The sequence below is a fragment of the Corythoichthys intestinalis genome, chromosome 10 (genome assembly GCF_030265065.1).
Source record: "Corythoichthys intestinalis isolate RoL2023-P3 chromosome 10, ASM3026506v1, whole genome shotgun sequence".
Taxonomy (NCBI): domain Eukaryota; kingdom Metazoa; phylum Chordata; class Actinopteri; order Syngnathiformes; family Syngnathidae; genus Corythoichthys; species Corythoichthys intestinalis.
Window position 1 is genome coordinate 43,276,401 of NC_080404.1, and position 10,543 is coordinate 43,286,943.

Sequence of the window (10,543 nt, forward strand, 5' to 3'; positions counted from 1 at the left end):
TATGATGCCACTGTCAAATAAAGTGTTACCGGTTAATATATTTTGGTGTAAATATTAAAATATCCCATAATACAGTGAGGTCAGCTACGGCTTATTGTCCAGTGTGGCTTATCTATGAACAAATGCTGTTTTCGTGTCAAATTTGGTGGGTGGCCGCTTATAGTCAGGTCACCTTATAGTCCAGAAATTATGGTAATCACGATAAAATATATTGACGCATTTAACGCATATGCGGAATGACCCGCTCAATCATTGCCTCAAACAGATTATAATGAGGCTGTTTTTTTGCACATTAAGAGCTAAGGGACAGAGAAAGGCGAGTGGACACAGGCGCTCATTGGACCGCGCCGTTTATTGGCATAAGCTTCGGCAACTCCTTCACAACAAACATAAGTATCATTTAGTGAAAGCAAAACAAAAATATTTCTAGCTCTCAAAAAAACTAATGTTCATTCCCAATCAAAATAGCTATGCAAAATACATATAAAACCTACTCAGACTTTGGTCAAACTCTATTCAAACATTTGAAATATTGATGGCAATATTTAGTCACAATATACAAACTATCAGAGGTCTCGTACGTTGTGAAGCCAGCACTCAAATGATGAGGATGGACCAGTTAACAGGGAACTAGAGCGTCAGTCGAGGGACAAAACACACTCATTGGCTTGATTTCAAAGTAATTTAAAACTCGCCATTGACACCTTGTGGTGTATTTCAATCACGACCTTACGTAGTTAAAGGCACTGTGGAAGAATGGCAGGGAGCCCATGTGACGTTCCGCTCGGCGACGTCAACAATGGCGAGCTACTAGTTAATTTCTGATTGAAAATTTTACATATCTTATTAAAACGAAAACATTAAGAGGCGTTTTAATATAAAATTACTATAACTTGTACTTACATTTATCTTTTAAGAACTACAAGTCTTTCTATCCGTGGAGTCGTGGATCCCTTTAACAGAAAGAATGTTCATAATGTTAATGCCATCTTGTGGATTTATTGTTATAATAAACAAATACAGTACTTATGTTCAGTATGTTGAATGTATATGTCTGTCTTGTTTCTTATCTTTCCATTCCAACAATAATTTACAGAAAAATATGGCATATTGTATAGATGGTTTGAATTGCTATTAATTACGATTAATTAATTTTTTAGCTGTGATTAACTCGATTAAAATTTAAATTAAATTTAAATTTAAATTAAACAGCCTTTATATACATGCTCATCCTCTATTAATACTAGAAAGAAAATATTCTGCTTATATTGCTCATTACCGCTAGATGGTGCTTGTGAGTAGAACGCAAATAGAATAACAGCTGGTTCCGACTCAAGCCAACGTGCACATGGAAACAACTTTTCACCCACGTTAGCATCTAACTAGACACTGTATATATATAATACATTATAATGTATTGGTAAAATAAATTTTTAACTAAAATACCATGACTTTTTTTCTTCTCCAGTGAAAACTTGATACCCTTTGCATAATAACATTTATTGATTAGCTTCCATTTATTTAAAAATATATATATTAGTAATTTATCTGGGGGGGGCATAGAGGGGCACTTTTAACTCTTTCAGTGTCACTGAAAATCCTTTTGCAGTAAATAAGTAAACGAGTTTATCCTGGGTTGCTGGAAGTCACTCCCAGAAGCGGAGTGTTAAGGATCTTATTTTGTTTTTCCACATCCAAAAACAGCCATTTCACATAGGCGGAGTTTGACTTTTGGGGCAGTGGGGGCACAATATGTTGATGACCTCAAAACGCAGTGTCAGCAATAAAATTAACTTACAAGAATATTTAAAATAATAAGTTGACAATGAGTGTTTTTTGTTTCCCATCATTCTTGAGGGGAATTCTAAATCAGGCTGCTTAGGCAATACTTTTCGCCAAGATCGTCATCCATTGAATTTGGTACGCCCGTCGGTGTCGTGCCAATGTAGTTACCCCTGTCAAAAATTGTATCCCCTTGGCGGAGCCATATGGAGGTAGATTTGTGTCTTTATTATTCAATAAAAAAAGTTGCTTCAATTTTAAAAAAAAAAAGGTGCTTCAATCAAAATACATATTTTCAACCCAAAAAAGTCGCTTCAATAATTTTTTTTCTTTAAATGTGAAGAAAGAAGAAATGACGATCGGCCTTCGTGCTGTGACCCGGGAATCAAACGCATGTTTTCACACACGTCTCGTCCCGGGAAAGTCCAGCACATAATACGAAGACGCGACCAGTTAAATGTCTGCGTAATCTCCGTTAATTCAACGAGAAATTGCTTTCACACGCAAGGGCTACCATTTTAAATCCCGGGATTTTAACGATATTCAGGTATGTGTGAAAGGGTCTTGAGTTTATCACTACTAGACGTCCAATTCATTTGAAATGGGAGGATGGCAACGAAAGAACTTTTAGTTAAAGACAGAACTTAATCTGTTTATGTTTAAACGTGAAGGTCATTTAGCTGTATTCCATTTCTTTCTTTGCCTGCAGGCTCGTCTGTGCCGGTTTAGCTTTGTCGACACGCTACATATTTCTCTCAAACCATTCAAGGAAAAAGTCCAACATCTTAGAAAGTAAACCTTTAGACTTGAATCTGTTCCTAACCAAAATTGGAATGTGCTCATGTTTTTTATTTTATTTCACGACGTTGGCGTCCTGCCTTTATCCACAAGATGAGCGGAAAGGAGTTGTCCTTTTGTTCTCACAATGGGAATGTGACTCCGCAACGTGGTCTTCACAAAAGACAGCTCAGCACAGGAAATAGTGTAGACTGTCTGATGTACTGTATATGCTGGGCAGGTGTTGTCCTTCTCCTTGTGGTCAAAAACCAGCTGTTAAAGTGTAATGATGTACCAACAGTCATATGTCCATTTTTAAAACTATGTTTTTTACTGAAATAGATTTTTCACTCTGTAATTGGCTATTGCTATTATAGGGAAAAAAAACATCATTTTTTTACACCCACAAGATTATTAAACTGGTGAGGAATTCATCCTGGATAACGCACATAGTGGTACCTCGACATACGATCGCTTAAACACACAATCTTTTCGACATCCGACGTAAAATTTGACTCACCATTTGTTTCTACATCCAGCGAAATGCTCGAAATACGACGATTAATGACAGCGCCGCAGTTTCTTTGTTTTGCCGGAAGACGGACACACGGCGGATTTTCTTGTGGGAGAAAACATGGGTTCAAAGGTTAGTGCAGCTGGTGAAAAAGGCAAAAGGTGACGCTTACCATTGAAATGAAGACGGAAATGATACAAAAAGATGAGCGTGGTGTGCTGGATTGACAATAAGGCCGGAGAATGTTGATCGAGTGTCCTCTGACGACATCCATTCGCCAGTATTTATACTGTAAGTTAAGGTAACAATTGTTATGATTGTAACATCGCCAAAAAAATCACCAGCTTTTTCAGATTTTTAATCATTTATTTTAGAACTTGTGTAACACAAAACGCCTACTGTCTGCCGCAGCTGAACATGAAAAGTGAAAGTAAAAAGTCCTCTCTCTGTAAAGTCAGCCACTCGGTGCGTTCAGGTACACCACGCAAAACACATCTGCCACATTAGAACCTGATTCCAGTGTTGTTTTCGTCAACAATGACTATGACGTAAATATTTCGTCAACAAATTTTTGATGATAATGACAAGACAATAACGAGCTACAAACATGTTTTGGGAGACTAAAATATAACGAGAGAATCTCGTTTTTTCTCGTCTTTTCGTCTGACGAGATGAAAATGTGCAATAGTTTCCGTCACATGTTAACAATGTGTGACATTTAAAATGTAGTTAGCCTGCATCATAGCAGTGTCAGGTTGTGTCACTCATGTGACGTGTTACACCCATCCAACTCACCAGTGTCCTCAGACTCCAGGCTTGCACACACGGTGTTGTTCTCTTATCCTGGCCAGAGAAATACGCAATGTTGCTTTAGCCTTTAAAGGCCTGTGCTGAACGATCATGTAACTCATCGCATTGGCATAGAATTCGCGTTAGCTTTATGTTAATGCTAATGGCGAGTGTCCTCTTAAATTTTGGGACAACTTTATATACATACAGTTCGTCCAGGTGGGTGTAATCCATTGAAAATAATGTACTGTTTTCCTGCTGAGTGTGTATTATCACTAGTGCTGTCAAATTTATCGCGTTAACGGGCGGTAATTAATTTTTTAAATTAATCACGTTAAAATATTTGACACATTTAACGCATGCGCGTAATGACTCGCTCATGCTCATTGCCTCAAACGGATTACAATGACGTCGTAATGTAGTGAAAGCACAAGAAAAATAATATTCCTATCGCAAAAAAAAAAAAAAAAAAAGTTCATTCCCAATCAAAATAGCTATGCAAAATACAAATAAAACTTATTCAGACTTTGGTCAAACTCTATTCAAACATTTCATTTAGCTCAACAAATACTCTTGGATGGCAATATTTAGTCACAATATACAAACTATCAGAGGTCTCATACGTTGTGAAGCCAGCACTCAAATGACCGTGAAGTACAATGGGTGGGAACTACGGCGTCAGTCAAGGGACAAAACACACTCATTGGCTTGATTTCTAAGTAATTTAAAACTCGCCATTGACACCTTGTGGTGTATTTCACTCACTATCCTTATGTAGTTAAAGACACTGTGGAAGAACGGCAGGGAGCCAACGTGACATCACCGCTCAGCGACGTCAACAATGGTGAGCTACTAGTTCATTTTTTGTTTGAAAATTTTACAAAACATTCAGAGGGGTTTTAATACAAAATTACTATAACTTGTACTAACATTTATCTTTTAAGAACTATAAGTCTTTCTATTTGGGGATCCATTTAACAGAAAGAATGTTAATAATGTTAATGCCATCTTGTGGATTTATTGTTATAATAAACAAATACAGTACTTAAGTACAGTATGTTGAATGCATATATCCATCTTGTGTCTTATCTTTCCACTCCAACAATAATTTACAGAAAAATATGGCATATTTTAGAGATGGTTTGAATTGCAACTAATTATGATTAATTAATTTTTAAGCTGTGATTAACTCGATTAAAAATTTTAATCGTTTGACAGGCCTAATTATCACCAATTTGACGTTGTTCTTGTAGATGCTACAATATACAGTGGGGAGAACAAGTATTTGATACACTGTCAATGGGTTTTCCCATCGGCAGTGTATCAAATATTTGTTCTCCCCACTGTATGCGCGTCTGTCAAAGTTCATTCCAAATAGTTGGAAACTTTTATTTATTTTTGGAGTACATTTTTTAAATTTTACAGACGGAAACATTTGTAGTAAAAATTGACTAAAACGACGAAATTAGTCTTGAGTTTTCGTCAACAAAAAACTAGATGAAGACAAACATATTTTGAGATGACTTACAGTATATGACAGACTAATATGTATTATCGTCCAAAAGACTAAGACGAAAATTAAAAGGGGTTCCAAAAACAACACTGCCTGATTCGTTACATTATTACAGGTAATATTATTATTATTACTATTATCATATTATTATTCCGTTTTTTTCTCATAATTTATTTGTTTTGCTCTGTGTAATTGCTAGGTGCAATAGTACCAGGAATATTTATTAAGGATTTAGTGTCGATTTTTGGGCTGTATTCATGGAATTATAATGTATTCTTATGGGAAAATCCTGCTCGACTGTACTTCAAAATTGATTTCAATTTTATTTCACACTTTATAATAACTCATACATTTGCAGCAAAAAATGAGAACATTTCTCAGTGTCACAAGACATTCATCAAACACATGCAGGTAGACGTTTCATTGAAAAGAAACTAAGGTCAGACACGCATGAGTGATGGTCCTCAGCTGTTTACAGTTCCAGGCAATGAAGGTTAGGATCACTAAAAATAAAGCCTGTAATTTCACCAAACCCTCCCAGGGAGTTGACACTGGCCGCACACTCTAATTTAGGAGCTCATCTGAGCTTTTGTGATTGCACTGCTCCACTCTCTCTTATCTCCTGCCTACATCCAGACTGTGATTAATATTGCTCACGGACGGGAAGGAAGTTGGTGTCAACATGCGTGTGCCCACATGTGTTATTTATAGGTCACAGTATACTGTACAGCAATACCTGAAACTAGATAGGGGGAGGGGTAATGAAGAAGACATTTGTTTGCCTTTCCTAAAAATAGAACACTAAACCCCTTGCAGTGCAGACAGCTCACATAGACTTATGTCATGGCTCAATGTCAAAGAGCTATACGTATTTTCTTGTATAAATATTCAGTGCAGATGAAACAGACAAACATAATTTCATTGTAAATAGAAATTTACTCTTCCACTTTGTACTGTCCATGTTTAGACTCATACAGAGATAGTTGATGCAAATGTAATCTGCGTGACGGAAGTTTACTAATGAACTACTGGGCAACAGGTTCAGTTCTAAGTTACACTGAATTAACTGCACAGATAGTGAACATTATTACAACTAATGACAAAAATACCATAATAGGTGACTTAATTCATTTAATATGGTGGAAAAAAAGTTGATGAGAATAGAGTTTGTGATCCTTATAAAACTGCCTGTATAGCACAATATTATGACGGCAACATGAATTGGACGTCTTTGCCGTCAATGGGAGTGAAAAGTGAGACTTATCATGTTTATCAACTCAGATGATTTTCATGTAGCAACCGTAGGTCTTTCAATGATTGTAATTATAATTAGAGATGCACGATAATTATCGGTCCGATAATAGGAATTATGACGTCATCCCAATAAATCTGATAACATTATTTATCAGCCCGATAATATATAATATTTTTGGCACGTGTCGGTGGATTGGGATGTGTGCGTTTGTTTCCACTCTTGTTTTGCCAGTATGCAAAGTTTTGTTACAGTTCTAGATGCCGTATTTTTCCATCACTGAGTGATAAACCTGACTAAGGCAATTAGCAAATGTTTGCATTTTACAGTGTAATGTTTACAAGTTCTTGAGAGGCCATTTGGTTATTGATAGGCTTGCTGTCCTATAATTGCAAGGTTAAGAAAGTGTTTCCATGGACCAAGACCGCAAAAGCCTCCTCTCCTGTTACAGCAAATGTTTTATCTCCTGACAAAGCACAATACCTGTTGTGTTTATGTTTTAGTTCAGTCCTCATTTTTCAGAGGAACACATTGTCAATGAAATGACTGATTGATTGTGATTGACTCAAATTATATTTATTTGAAAAAATAAATATGGGCACTTTCTTTGAAGTCAAAACTCGTCTTTGTTTTGTTCATTATAATAATGTTCATGTCAACATGAAAATTCTGGTGAGGTCAAAGGCAAATCTATGCTGAATCCCCCACTAGTATTTTTGACCTAGAGGTGTTCAAAAACTCAGTTTAATATACATTTAAAAATTATAGCTATATTATTGGTTATCGTATTGGTATCGGCCTTGAGGAGCAGGAAGTTATCAATATGGTATCGGTTTCAAAAAATGGATATCGTGCACCCCTAATTATAATACTGTTATATTTTCCCCACACTAGTCCAGCAGACTGTGGCACAAAAAAGATGGATTTTTTCTGTAACTACTTGATGTTAAACTTAGTTAATTTTCTACCCTGCAAGTGGCAAAATAAACAGTACTTGTATTCCAACTTAATATTGATAGTTATTCACTGCATTAACCACTGATAATTTAAAATGACAGTGAATAGCACAATTACAATCATATTGCAGACCTTATGATCTACCGCACACAAATCCCAAAATGCTGCCTGAGGGTCTCCATTGAAACACTTTGAGCTGGAGTACCCCATGTATGAGGTAATTGTTCAGGTTTGGTCACATGACCTGCTGCAGCAGCTGTCAAACGTAATGATAGCAGGAGAATCCTGGCACCTCCCCCTGCAACTGATAGGAGTGCTAGCAGCAGTCTAGGGACCGACAACCACAATATCATCCTACACGTGCACATTGTGCAGAGACGTTTGTAGATGGAGGAGAGTGCATAAATGGTCATTCATCCGTCACAAAAAAAAATAAAATAAAACAGCACATGTGGATAATCCCTACGACTAAGTCTTCATTTCTGGATCGGGGAAAAGAAAAAAAAAAAACATAATCTACCATTCATTTTCTGTAATGCATGTACTGTGGAAGGTAGGGGTGTGCAAAGGGTGAGGGTGGGTGCCGGTGTTAAAATATTTCTTAATAAACTTTATTTTCTCACCTGTAGTCCTACCTCCCTGCTTTCCTGCATTTCAGTCCACTCTTGCCACACTTTCAGTAACCTGTGACAAATTTGTCAAAGGTTAGTAAAAATAATTTACAGGCGAGCAAGATTTCAGCTGTGAAAACAAACAAACAAAAAAACGAAACAACCTCCCCACCCCCAAAAACTACACAAAAATTCTAAGGTAGCAAGGAAACGTGGAGTCAAAACTACAATGAAGAGCACAGACAGATTTCGAAAGGCGTGAAAAAGACTTGGAAAAGCCGCTCGGTTCGGGTTAGCATGTCGGCTAGCTGTCACACCTCATGTTTTGTTTACGGTCTTTCCTCCGTCTCCAAAGCTGAGGCAGGAAAATGACAAAAGCCTGCTGTGGCATAAAATATCATTCGGGAGGTGCAAGTAGTCGGCAGTTTTGACCATTATGTAGTAATTTTGCTCTGTCGTACTGAATAAATGCATTTTTAACATTTCATATTTCATTTAGCACAAGACTGTTATTTGTCATGACCATACCATCTAGTTAGCAATTGGGGAAAAATACTTACCGTAATTTCCGGATTACAAACCGCTAATTTTTTCCCTCATTTTGGGTCCTGCGGCGTGTGCAATGATGCGGCCAATTTGTATATTTTTCTTGAGCATGGAATGTGGGAGTAAGACACGTGGAATATATGTGTGGAGGAAGACGCTAGTTTGCACTATTACTGGTAGTTTAACTTTGTGCGTTGTGCATCCGCCTTTGTGCATGAGTAGAATTGGCATACCTGCATCATGGAAAATGCTCGAAGAAATTAAATTGGCCATCCGAGTTGTATGGGAAGCTTTGATGACGAGCGGCGAGAGATCGTTTGCCAAGACTCGCCGCATGCGAAGAGCAGCTTTTGCACAGGTTTGCCGGGGGAGCCTGGCAATGTGAAGCGCTGTGAAAGAGTCTGCCATCACCAACGGGTTTCGAAGGGGCCATTCTGCTGCGTGACGAGGAGGACAGCACGGGCTAGGAGTGAATTTGCCTCATTACGGGAGACATTGAAGGCGACAGCGAAGGAGAGACTGAGTAGGTGCATGGCGAAGTGCATCTGAGCGTCTTCATATCCGACACTGAGGGTGAAGACTTCCATGGTTTGAATGCACAGGAGGAAGATGAAGATTGCTAATAAAGACTTTTATGTTTTTATTAACCAGCACAATTAGTGCTGCACCGCCATGCTGATGCTATGTAACTTCCGTGCCGCTGCTATATAACTGCCGTGTTTGCCGGCGCTGTTTGGAACGAAAAGTTAAGGTGTGTTATTAAAATTTTGAAAACTGTATATTTCTTTGTCAATGTCTTTTGTTACTAAGTGGGGACAAGCGGCTTATAGGCAGAAGAGGCTTATTTATCAAAATGGTGAAGGCATGTGTGGTGGTTGGTTGCAGTAACAGAGAAGATAAACGGTCATTTTAGTAGTTGCTGTGTGCCCATTGTTAAAAGGGCAAATCTCGAAAGCAGCACGGTTTGTTTATTTACAGCGGCGAAAACATCACTGTGATGCCAACACGATCGCAGACATCATCAGCCGGAGACTACGAAGCTCGTCGCCGCGGTCGCGCAGCAAGAAGGTGAGCGCAACAACAGGTGTTGTGCCGAAAAATTGCCGCCCTGCAGGAAATGTCCCCCCTGACGGGAGCGCCCACACGGAAACGACTTTCTTGTACCGTGAATATGTATTATTTTACTCTGCTTGAACTTATAAATGTCATACCTGTGTGATTGTCATTGGGATATGGTCGCGAAAACCTGTAGACTAATACATTTCTGTTCAAAGATGGTTATGTGGCCCAGTCCACGATTTGTTACCAAAATACAGTACTAATATTTTGTGTAATTCAATTATTTTAAACTGATCTTACAGTCGTAAATCCATTACTGTAATGCGTCCATGAAAACATTTGATGTTTTCACATCAATAAAGCGTTATAAATAAGCGCTCCCGTCAGGGGGGACATTTCACGCGGGGCAGCTATTTTTCGCCACACACCGGCTCGTTGTCGATCAAGTTTCATTTTACAATCGTGACAACGGTGACACTCAGCTGACCAAATGTCGGTTTATATTCGGGCCGGTGACGATTTTGGGGAACTCGACTCCTCATCGTGACATAAACTGGAGTATGATTGGAAATTTTGTGGTCTCAGGACGAGCTATGACGCACGGGACGGGACCGGACGGGAGAAAACATCGGTTTGGGCATCCAATATGGATCTGGCGACTGGATTGACCGAAGCTTTTCCAAATAACTGCTTTTATGCAACTCATCCGATGAGTTTGCAGCGTCTGAAAGCACCGGGGCTTC